The sequence below is a fragment of the Armigeres subalbatus genome, chromosome 2, assembly GCF_024139115.2.
Source record: "Armigeres subalbatus isolate Guangzhou_Male chromosome 2, GZ_Asu_2, whole genome shotgun sequence".
Classification (NCBI taxonomy): domain Eukaryota; kingdom Metazoa; phylum Arthropoda; class Insecta; order Diptera; family Culicidae; genus Armigeres; species Armigeres subalbatus.
The window spans coordinates 339,309,646-339,322,245 of record NC_085140.1 but is presented as its reverse complement, the minus strand read 5'-3'; the positions used below and the strand labels follow the sequence as shown (position 1 = coordinate 339,322,245).

The 12,600-nt window shown below is 36.9% G+C and overlaps 1 protein-coding gene across 2 annotated transcripts in view; it reads right to left on the bottom strand.

The window, feature by feature from the left end:
• The window catches only part of LOC134212833 (angiopoietin-2), a 645,758-nt gene that overhangs the window by 85,506 nt on the left and 547,652 nt on the right, over positions 1-12,600 (bottom strand). The window lies entirely within an intron of this gene.

Genomic DNA, 12,600 nt, shown 5'->3' with positions numbered 1-12,600 from the left:
CGCGGCATTTCTGAGCAGCAAGATAATTATTTTATTTATTTAAACAAAATTCAAACATTATTTTGCTTCAGATTCCAACGAGAATAGTGTTTCAAAATTTGAAGGAAAAATGAATCACAGCTGATCAATCAGCTAAGGTTTGCAGTCTTATTTTTTCTACTTGCAAAAAAAATTGGTTTTCAAACAGAAATATGCATTGGGAATTAAAGGTCCACTCTTTATTACAATGCCAAATATTTGTGAAATTATTTCAGACATCTATCAAATTGTTTAGAAATCGACATGGGTATCAGGCAGACTTGACAAATTTGTTATTATTATTGATTTGGTATTTGTTATTGTGACAAAGACAGTGCTGATAACTTTTGCGTTATATAGAAACATGTGTATCTGAAATGAACGAATCAGCTATAGAGATAATTGCAATACAGTTTTGAAACATATTATAGATGGCAGAGGGGGGACAACGATTTTTTTTCATATGGAGTTTGGCAAGTATGACAGTACCCTCTTATTTGGCGCATAAATTTATACTCCAATGTCAAAATGCTCATATACTTACATAAATTGTCGTGGTATTTGTGAAAATTTGTATTGTTTACCATTTTTACAAGAGAGAGTGGTGTCGAAAGCCCATATTAAATTAAAGATTGCAACGAACAAAAATACACCAAATCTAAAAAATGTAGTGTTTTCACTTTATTCCGTACGCGAAATATGCAGATAAATAAGTATGTTGGTAGAAAAAACTCTGTGCTGAGCAGAAACAGTTGTTTCTGGCATTATCCAAACTTTGTGCGTTTCAGAACATTCTCACTCACTGCAGTGTTTATTTTTCATAGACTACGGCGTAGTGTTAGTGCCGTCTGCATTCGCTTGATTTGAGGCAACAAATATTTGACACCTTAGCACCCGCCTGATAGATGGTGCGCTTTTTCTTTTAACAACAGTTTAAAATCGAGCCTAAAATAAAAAAAATACTGTTTATTTATTTTTTATTCGAATTGACTCTGCCCTCGAGCGATATTGTCGCATGCGTCACTGTGTTCCGTGCTTAAAGCCACCGCTTGACAGCTAGCACCAAGTTTAGCAAAAAGTTTTCGGCTTCAATCACATTGTATGCAGATGACAGCCGTTTCAGGGGCTGATGGGGACGAGTGTGTCTGATGTTATACCTTACATAAGGGTGAGAATTGGTTTCTATACATAATTTGATCCTGAAATAAATTCAGGACAATTATGTTTCAGCGCAGATGGAATTTTGGAAGAAGCATCAAAATCAGGTTCCGTAGTAACTCAAAACCGCAATACTGCGAAGGTGTTTGATGATTCCTATGAAACTTATTTCAGATTAGCATCTGATGTGTCGAGTGGAAATTTCCACCTGCGTGCATGAACATCCATTTTTTCGTAATAAGTTGCACTCGACTTGAAATTCGGCCCCATTGTTTGCTATTGAAAATCGATTAGTCACTTCGTTCTGAAGCTATTGCAAAAATCTTGTATATATGTAAATGAATTGGGCCCACCTTATAGCAATGCACTTAGGAGCACGACTACAAAGCGATGATGCTTAGGTAGCATGGTTAGACTCACGGTCAAAGGAATTTTCGTGTGCAGTTGGGCATAAAAGTATTATCGTGTTAGCTTCATCATATACGAATGCAAAAATGGTAATGCCAATATGGAAAGAAGAAAAAGTGTAAATAAATCAGGCATTGCAATATCATCTGAGTAAAGGATAATATCTTTGCTTATGCAAAGATATTATCCCTAATCAAAGAGCACTCTGGAAAGATATTATCATTTGAGCATTCAATGATGATCCAGATAGCCAGCGTGTTTCGGGGTTTATTCACGTTGCGAGGGCGTTGCTACAACAAAAACAATGAAAAAATGTTTCTCATGGCGAACATTGCACTTTGCTAACTGAGCAGATAGATAACTAAGATCGATATCCCTGGATATCATCAGTATCTTTGCTCAGAAGATCGAATGATGGGATAAAATGTAATGCCTGATATAAATACATAGAATGCGAATAAAATGAGAGACTATTCCCACTTTTCAATTTTCACGATGTACAAGAAAGGCATCAACGATGTTAGGTGAATTAACCTTTTAACCATTGAAACTATACCACAACCCATATTCTTTTTCTGAATGATTTGATAATAAAAATTGGCCTCTTCGAAGTAATTTAATACATGTTATATGAAATTTGTTTCAATGGGACAGTTATGCTTGGAAATTCTACAATGGGACAAAATGACCCGATATTTTTTCGCCAAGTTTTCGAACAAACTATATGTATTTATTTGTTCACAATAAAATATACAATTATTTAGAACGTTTGGTGCATAAAACTCAAAAATGATAAAAATCGACATGGGACAGATATGCTTGGGACGGCAGGTAGATCTCTCCAGAAATTGGTTTAGCAAAACAATATAAAATTCCAAGACAAAATTTTCAAAAGACTTATCTGCTTTTGTAAACAAAAATTCAAACGACGATTTCACGAATCTGATAGCTCATAGCCCATAGCCCATCCAGACCCTGATAGCCCACGCAAACCAATGCCATCAACAGCTGATGTGTTTTCAAATCTGATCCCTGAGTTCGGTTCTGGTCTTCTGGTCGAAATTTCAGACGATTAATTTCAATTTTGAATAGCATTTTTTGAGTTTTGAATGTATTTCCATGCAGTTTAGGCTAGGGATCCTATAATGAGAGATATGCGAAAGCGGCCATTGTAAGCCAATCGAGCATTGAGAACTGTCAAAGCGTGAGCCAAATGAACGTTGTTATTGTTGCAGATTGAGACGAGGTTGAGAGGTATTGAGATAGATTTTAAGAAAATGTCATCGAATAAACAATTTGTTTCACTTCTGCGAGTAGAAATAATCTAGTTTATGCATCGTATTTCATTCATTTGTATTGCACTTTTATTTCAGTGACTGTTAGTGGAGAGACAAACATATTTCAAAATGTCTTCAAATCCAAAGTCATATACAAGCTTCAACATTTTGCGCTGCGGCAAGTGCTGGAAGCGTTTGCAAACAAAAGTAACAGCGTTGCTAAATCGTCTGGAAAAGTATTTGCATATCTCTCATTATAGGATCCCTAGTTTAGGCAGTCGCATGCCGAGTTCCATTGTAATTGGTTGTTGTTGTTGTTGTTTGTTTATTAGGGGCCCCACACACGCTCCGACATGTTGTCCAACTTTGACTCCACCTCCAAAAAATTTGGTTCAGTCGAAGTAAAGTCGGAACGTCTGTGGGCAAGTTGTACTGTCCAACAGCAGTGGTGGAAATACTCGCTTCACGAGTAAGAAAAGAGTGTAATTGGGCCTACAAAAAATGCCACACTCGCGTGAACCTGCTGCCTGCATTTTTCCGGTGCTTGCTTTGTTCGTGAGTACGGGCGGAGCAAAGTAAAAAAGCAGGGCAGTATTTTGTTGGGGAGTAAAAATCACGGTCGCGAGTATTTGTGGTTATTTCGAATACAATGGATAAATTTCACTTGTGATAAACACAATAACTATAAACAAAGGTGTTCTTGCTCGAACACCTCGAACATCCGTGATAAACATGTTCCGAAGTTGTTTTATGATATTTTGCAAATAACCCGAATGACTCACGAAGCTTTATGAAAATTTTTCGAGGTTCGTTTTTCTGTTTTCTCTGTGAGTAGTATGAAGGCAAGAAAAAGGCAAAGCAAGTGTTCGCAAGTATTTCGCCTTGCCAACTTCTCGTTTTGTGAACAAGGTTCACAAATTTCCACCACTGTCCAACAGTCGTACAACTTGCCCACAGATGATCCGATTTTACTCCGACCGAACAAAATTTGCTAGAGGCGGAGTCATAGTTGTACAACATATCGGAGCGTGTGTGGGGCTCATAGAGACACTTCACACCACCAGGGATGCATTCGTGTCAATGGTAATTGTGCTATGGCGCCTACTCTCCCCATTTTGACTCCTAAATTCGGTCCTGGTCGAAATTTCAGAAGGCCAGTTTCAATTGTAAACAGAGTTTTTTCAGTTCCTCTTGAAGTTTGAGCAGCCGCTTGCTCAGTTTCATTGTTAATTGTGTGAACTCTGCTCTCCCCTTATTGACCTTTGAATCCGGCCCTGGCCGAAGTTTCAGAAGCTCAATTTCAATTGCAGAGTTCTTTGAGTTCTTTTTGAATTTTCATGAAGTCTGAGTAGCCGCATGTCCAGTGCTATGGCCCCTGCTTTTCTCTTCTTGACCTCTGAATATAATAAGGTCCTGGTCGAAATTTCAGAAGGTCAATTTCATAACAATTTTGGTGTACAGAATTAAATTTTGTATATAATGTTTCTGTTGATAATTAAATTTCAGAGAAAATATTCGATTTGGTGGGTGACGTGCCCCAGAAAATATTGTGAATCGTATGAAATACGGCTTCTGCTCTTACGGAGTATAATGCTAAATCCGAAAAAGAAATCAAATCATGTTCAAAAAACTTTTACAACTAGCCAAAACCAAGTTAAAATCCAGCAATTTCTCATCGAAAATGACTTTAGTTGGAAAATCAGGAGATAATGCTGATGAATTTTATACTATTTTTGAAACTTACTTACTAAATATTTTTCACATTTTCCTGACTACTTAAGCAGTGTTGGTGTAACTGAGATTTTGGCAGCTCCAAAGAATTTGGATGCCTCAAAAGGATTCGGACCAGATGGAATTCCACCTATGTTTTTGAAAAAAATTGGCAAGCGAATTAACGACACCTTTTTTATGGTTATTCAAATTATCTTTAGTAACTACATATTAGCTTTCCAAAAGAATGGAAGAAGTCTTTTCTAATACCAATTTTTAAACCAGGTAAAAAATCTGATATTGGAAATTATCGTGGAGTGGCTATTATTTCATGTACTTATTCCTAAACTTTTTGAATCAATTATCAATAGAAGGATGTTCAATCAAATAAACCAAAGAATAACAGATGCAAAACACGGGTTCTTTAAAGGACGATCAACTACTACCAATATTTTAGAATTTGTTAATTACTCATTGAATGCTATGGACAAAGGTAGTCATGTTGAGGCGCCTTAAACAGACTTTATCAAAGCATTTGATAGACTTGATATTCCTATGCCGATTTCCATGCTTGATAAATTGGGAATTAAGATGAGACTCCTTCAGTATATTGTATGGTCTCCGTATATGAAATCACATGAGTATCGAATAGAATCAATTCAAAAGTAATTTCTTCTATAAGCCTTACGCAAACTAGGGAGGACAACATTCCCACTTCCGTCGTAAGAGGCGCTGTGTATGCTTATAGATATCCAATAATTGAAAAACCGTCGTGAATTTGTCATGATCTCATTTGTGAATGATATTGTTCCGCATCGCATTGACTCCACTAAACTATTATCTTGTATAAATTTTACACTCTTACTCGGCAGATGAGAATACGAAACCTATTTTCCACGAGTCATCATCCAACAAGCTATGCAAAATTTAGTCCAATGAATCAAATGATGTCTGTTAACAGTCAGTATTGTGAAGCAATTGATTTAGTCATGCCTTGTATGAGGTTAAGAAAATCTTCTAGGAGTATTAGTTACAATAGAGCATAGTGAATTTTTCAATGTAGTCTACATTATGTTTGACGAAATAAATAAACCGAGATACTGAATCATTTCAACGTACTACAGGTATTGTAAAAAATGACACATTTGCACGTCAAATAAACGGTGAACGCATGGCTGTTTGTAATTATTATTTAATTTAGCGAAAATCTTATGAGTAAGTTCAAAGAATCACAAATCGTTGAAATTCAGTTAAAATCGAAAGGGGTAATAATTTTCTATCGCGCAGCTATGGATGATACCGATGAATCAAAATTTCCAATATCGGGCGGACAAATTATTGTTGAGCGGTACACATATTATGAAATTGAGTTTTTGAGTCATGACCGTTTTTGAGTCAAGTCAAATAACGATCATTTACTAGGTGGATGGATCACGTTGAAGTAAATCAAATCAAATTTGCTCTCCATTCAAACACGACTTGCATTATCAACGCGACATTTAGTTTTAATCATTTTACCTCTCGACCCACTTCAGAACAAGTCGAAGGTAGGGTCTCGATGGCAATGCAGTCCGGTGCGCGCCAAATGCCGCAACAAATCGGGCCAGTTTATTAAAATTCCGCAAACATAACTTGGATCCGTTCTATTCTATCCGGACAACAGAAGTATTTGGACAAAACATGCACGAGCAAGTATGACCTTTCACAAGTTTTCTGTCCCGAACAGATTGCTACATTTTTTGCCAGCATATCGAGGTAGTCTAAGTTGCTGCCGTTTGTTGTTCTGATTCGGAAAACAAAAACATTAACCATCTAATCAACTCAAAATGGGTAACCGTCGATCAAGGGTGCCCCAAACCGCCTCTTCCACCTACTTCCATGATGTTTCTCACGCGGCTTAGCGTAATAAAAAGTAGTACTCAAGTGTAATTATCGCACTGCAGACACGAAAACATTTTAATTTTTGCACGCACCTGCCATCAGCAATGGAAGAGGGACGGCCACTGGCACTGGCCGGAGCCCTTCTGGCTAATAGAGTGATTAAGTGCTAACATACCTCTCTAAGCACCTGCAGTCTGCACCCATATGCTGCGGCTGTTGTTGTTGATGGGTGGTGATAATCTAGCCAGCCATAAAGCACACCTTCTTGGTTACTTTTGCAGAAAGGTGTGTGTATCACCAAAGCTTGAAGGCTATGGTGAAGTGTTTTTACAATTGCTTTTTTAGCTCAAATGATTAACAGATTATCAAAATCTATTTGATGCATTAACTTGTTTTTAGAAATCCTTTCTAGAACATTACATATATCTCAAATAGGCTATTTGTTGACAATAAAGTGATCATTGATTCATTTATCGTCATATTTGTCGATAACCTACCGATCATCTTCTTCTTCATTGGCATTACATCCCCCTCTGGGACATTGCTGCTTCGCAGTGTTCATTAAGCACTTCCACAGTTATTAACTGCGAGGTTTCTAACCATTTCTGCATTCGTATATCATGAGGCTAACACGATGTTGCTTTTTTGCTCAGGGAAGTCGAGATAATTTCCAATTCGAAAATTGTCTAGACCGGCACCGGGAATCGAACCCAGCCACCCTCTGCTTGATCTTGCTTTGTAGCCACGCATCTTACCGCTATGCGAAGGAGGGCCCCGATGATCATATTGTCGTAAAATTATTGACTTATCAGGCATTGTTAAGCTGCGATAATTAAGCACGCTCATATTCGCCGTAACAAGAAAGTGTTGATGTGATTCTCCCATAACAAAAGCTTGTGTTTTGTATGACAATTAAAGCTTCGCAGAGTTCAGCAGTTTTTCAATTCATATGATATGTCAGATGAGTTCGTTCATCTATAGATGGATTGATTCTGGTTTCTGTAGAACGCTGAGTGGAACCTTCTGTGCGTGAGTGGTAATCATCATCGTCTAAACCAGAGCCTCGCCGCGCCGATGTTGGTTGCTCGGTTTCTTATGTTGGCCAGTATTGCGCAACCAACAAGCACACCAGATAGCGACAACGACGGACGTGCCGCCCCACTAGCACCAGAACAGCTTGCTAATCCGTGTGAGCAGAGAGTGCCGCACCGAGACATGTCCAAGACGTACGGAGAAGCTTGCGATAAGACCAAAGTACCTACTTAGCATCGATGAGACAGGTGGTCGTGCAGCGGCAAGTGCGCGGTGGCAGCATTCTCGACGACAGGGGTGGTGATTTGAAAATTGACTTGCGTGCAAGAGATTGTTGTTGATGCTTGCGGGAGAGGTTGGCGATGGGATTTGGTCATGCGTTTCTATGCTGGTGCTACAATGTCGGACTGTTAGATAGTTGTTTCGATTCGACCGTGTATGATTTAAGTATGTCAACTCTGAGAATGGAATCTCTACTAAGGAATTCTTCTCAATTAAGACTATTAGCGATGTTTGAATTTAAAGAATGAGAAAGTCATGTCGAGGCCGGTGACGGCGTAATTGCGTTGCGAAACATTGAACAAATAGTGTCTCAATTAACCTTATTTGTCAAACTAGTCGGTGCTGTACTGAAGTTTGAATCAATTTCATTTGTGGAAGTTTACAATACGAACAAGGCTTTAAACACTATTTCACGAATATCAGATTAAATCTCATAATATAAAATTTTGTTTTTTTTAAATTCACATGCAAATAATGTTTATGTAAATATCATACTGTTTTAAAGACTAAGCATTATTCTTCGCGAATTGTTTGAGGAAACCAACATGGTCATTGCTATGAGACAATCATAAATTCACAGTTACCATAAATCGTTCATCATATCACATACATGAATATTGGGGTTTGTTTTAAATCCAGATCCCGATACCTGAAAAGAAAAGAAAGAAATAAAAACTATAAGCTTTCTGAAGAAAAAATGTGGACTAGCTTCTGATACTGTTTTTAGTTTTTAGTCAAATGATTTTTTTTCCACCAAAAATCGATCATACGTTAAAACATTATTTTTCGGAAACCTTTTTCCGAGAGCACCGTTTTTGTTTTTTGTTTTTAAAATTCTTAAAAGGCTTATAAAGCTTAAAGCTACGAATCGGAGTTCGTATTGATTGTGTGCAGAAAACCCAGATTATTCCACCTAGCAGTGATGATGCCTTTCTCGTGCATTATAAAATATGTTGAAAAAAAAAAATAACAATAGAGGGGTCGAAAAAGCTCTTTAGGGAAATAGATCACATTTTTTCGATCATTTTACATGCTTTTGCGTTGATTAGAATGAATAGCCACAATTTTTGATAAAAAATGGTTTTGATTTTTTCAGGAAAAAACAATAATTTTCAATAATATCGAAGTGCGATGTCCAATCAAGCCAATTCAATAGCAAGTTACGCAAGGAAGTAAATGATGTAACTCCAGAACTGTCCCGACAAAAACTTCAACGAGCAGAAATAACAATTTACAGTTTGGCGCATACGACCATACGAGGGTTCATAGCTCGGAGGGGAGTACCTGCGGAAATCTATAGTGATCGAGGAACAAACTTCGTTGGAGTCAGCGGCGAGTTGAGATAGCAGATGAAGAGGATCAACAATGAACTGGCCACAACGTTCACCAATGCTACTACCCCCAAAGGCGCTTCAATCCACCTGCTGCACCACATATTGGGGGGGGAGGTCTTGGGAGCGCATGGTTTGGTCTGTAAAGTGTGCCCTATAGCATCGCTGTCCGTCTAACGCAAGCCTAATGAAGAAGTTTTAGTCACTTTGTTGATAGAAGCGGAATCTGTAGTGAATTCGAGGCCGTTGACCTACATGCCACTCAGCTTGTCGACGATAAGATGGCCCTACGGTCCAGCTGGTTTTTGTATCAACGCCTCTTGGACCAATTATGATCCTGTTGGGTGAAGGAGTACCTTCCAACCATTACAAAACGAACTAAATGGTTCGTTGACACTAATCCAGTTTCGGCCGGGGACCCCTAGTGATCATCGTAGAAGATCGATTCCGAAACGGTTGGATTAGAGGAAGAGTTCTACGTGTGTTTCCTGGACGAGATGGCAGATGTCGCAGTGCTAACGTGCAAACTTCAACTGGAGTTCTACGACACCCCGTGGCAAAATTGGCTGTACTAGAAGGGGGCGATACTGCTCAAATGGACACTGAGCAATACGGGTCGGGGAATGTTGTGCACGGAGTCCCTTTATCCTAATTTATTTCTCACGGGGTGCGTACTATAAACTGCTGAGATAAAGAGAACACATCATACAAGTTGTATCGTACTCAGTACAGAAGCAGAAAGCACACAAGACACACAAGTTAAACACAAACAAGAGAAACGTTGATTAATTGTAATTTGTTGGGCAGGATCTACACATAAAAGGACTAAAAATGTAAGCTATGATCTACACCCAAAAAACAAATCTGACAATTATTGTACAAAATCTGGGCATATACAATTCTGTAAGCTTTTTATACAAATATTGTATTAAAATAATACAAATCTGTATTATTTTAATACAATAATTGTATTAAAATCTTCAGAAATTGTATATGCCCAATTATTATACAGTTTCTGTAAGGTTCTTATACAGAACTGTATTAAAATCTGCCATCCGCTGGTTGGGTGAAATATGTTCTAATCTCTAAACTATTGTTACTTATCAGCTAATGAAACCTATAAACTATTCATGCAACCTATTAGCTAATGAAACTTATGAATTCATGCCTATGTCCTAATCTAATGTATTAAACAACATTTTCAGCTGAAAGCAAACTCAACAAAAAGCTGGGTTTCATTATTTGGATTCTTCAAAAGATTATCACCTGTCGTAACATAACGAAGTGCTAAGTGTTGATGACAATATTGACTATTCAAATTGGTCAATCTTAGAGTGGTTGGCGAAGTAGATGAAGGCCTATCCGCTTCCTTCTTATGCTGGAGCATTGTGCATATCGGCCTATGTTTTTTATATCATTTTACCTGATCAGAAACATGAAAAAATGACAGATAAAATAAACACAATAAACCGTCCGAGCGCGATGATTGCTTCGATCTGAAATCGGATTTGGATTGGATTTGACTATAAATTTGGTTGGATTTGAGTTGGATTTGGATTAGAATGGAATTGAATTTAGATTAGATATGAATTGGATTTGGATAGGATTTATATTGGATCTGAACTAGATTAGGATTGGATCTGGACTGAATTTGTATTGCATTTGGAATGAATTTCAATTGGATTTCAATTGTACTGTACTTTGGATTGAATTGGATTTGCATTGGGTTTGGATTAGACTTCGACTGGATTTAGATTTGGATTTGGATTAAGATTTAGACTTAATTTGGAATGGATTTGGATGAATTTGGATTAAATTGGGTTTGATTTCTATTGGATTTGAATTTAATTTAGATTGGATATTGATTAGATTTGGATAATATTTGGAATGGATTTGAATTTGGATTGGTTTTGGTTTGGAGTTTAATTAGTTTTGATTGTATTTGGAATGGACTTGAATTTGGGATTGGATTAGGATTGAATTTGGATTGGATTTTGATTGAACTTGGATTGGATTTGTATATCCAATATTAATCCAATATATTGGATTTGAGATTGGAGTTGATTTTTTTTTGATTGGATTTTGATTGAATTTGGATTGGATTTGAATTTGATTTGAATTGAACTTTGGATTTGCATTGAGTGTGGATTAGACTTGGGCCGGATTTTAATTCAGATTTGATTTGGATGCTCAAGTAGCATACATCAGACCGATTTGGTTGTAGCAACTTAAATGTGATTTGAGTTGGTCGAACTTAAGTCACAGAAATTCGCCTATGACAAGTGTGTTGCTAGGTTGGATATGTATTTGGTTCAGATTGGATTCGGGTTGAATTTGGATTAGATTTGGTTTGGATTTGGATTTGAGTCTGGATTGGATTTCGTTTGATTTGAATTGGATTTGAATTGAATTTGGATTGAATTAAATTGGATTGGATTTGGTATAAATTTGCTTTGAATTTGGATTTGAATTAGATTCAAATTGGATTCAAATTTGGATTAGATTTAACCTGTCATAAGACGAGTTTATACAATCCCATTGAATTCCACCACTTAATTGTATCTTGACAGATACGTATTTCGACCTCAAAAGTAAGGCCGTCTTCAGTGTCTCGTACGTGTCTCGTGGAATTCAATGGGATTGTATAAACTCGTCTTATGACAGGTGAAAACATTCCACTAAAAAGCTCAAAATAATTTTCTTATCATTAGATTTGGATTGGATTTGAATTTGGATGGGTTTGGATCGGATTTCGGTAGGATTTTGATTAGATTTGTATTGGCTTTGCATTGGAATTGGATTGAATTTAAATTTAGATTGATTTTGGATTTGATTGATATTTGCACTGGATTTCGATAGGATTTTGATTAGATTTGGATAGGATTTGTATTTAAATTGGATTGGGTGGGTATGAATTTGAGATAGGATTTTGATTGAATTTGGGTTGGATTTGAATAAGATTTGTCGTGGATCTAGATTGGATTTGGATTTAAATGGAATTTGGATTGAGGATTAAGATTTTTACATATTAGAATTTAGAATGTACTGGTTTGGATTTTGATTGGATTTGGATTGAACATTTGATTGGATTGGGTTTGTATTATACTTGGACTTGATTTTGATTTGGATTTCGATTATTGTTATTAAAATCTTTATTAACGAGATATTCGACCCTTGGCCGGTTCATCTCGTTGGATTTAGAATTTAAATTTAATTTGGGTTGGTCTGATGGATTTGGATTTAATTTTGATCTGGATTTTATTTGAATTGGATTTGGATTGAATGTGGATAGGATTTTGATTAGGTCTGGAATTTATTTGAATTGAGATTTGGATTTGGATTAGACTTGGATTAAATTTAGATTAAATTTGGATTAGATTTCGATTGTTTTTTGTAGGATTTAGATGAATCCTTACTTGATTGGCTACAGCTCTTCGATGAACCTACGCCGAATGGAGTATCCTTCTCCACTGGACTCGATCCTGGGCCAATCGCTTCCAGCC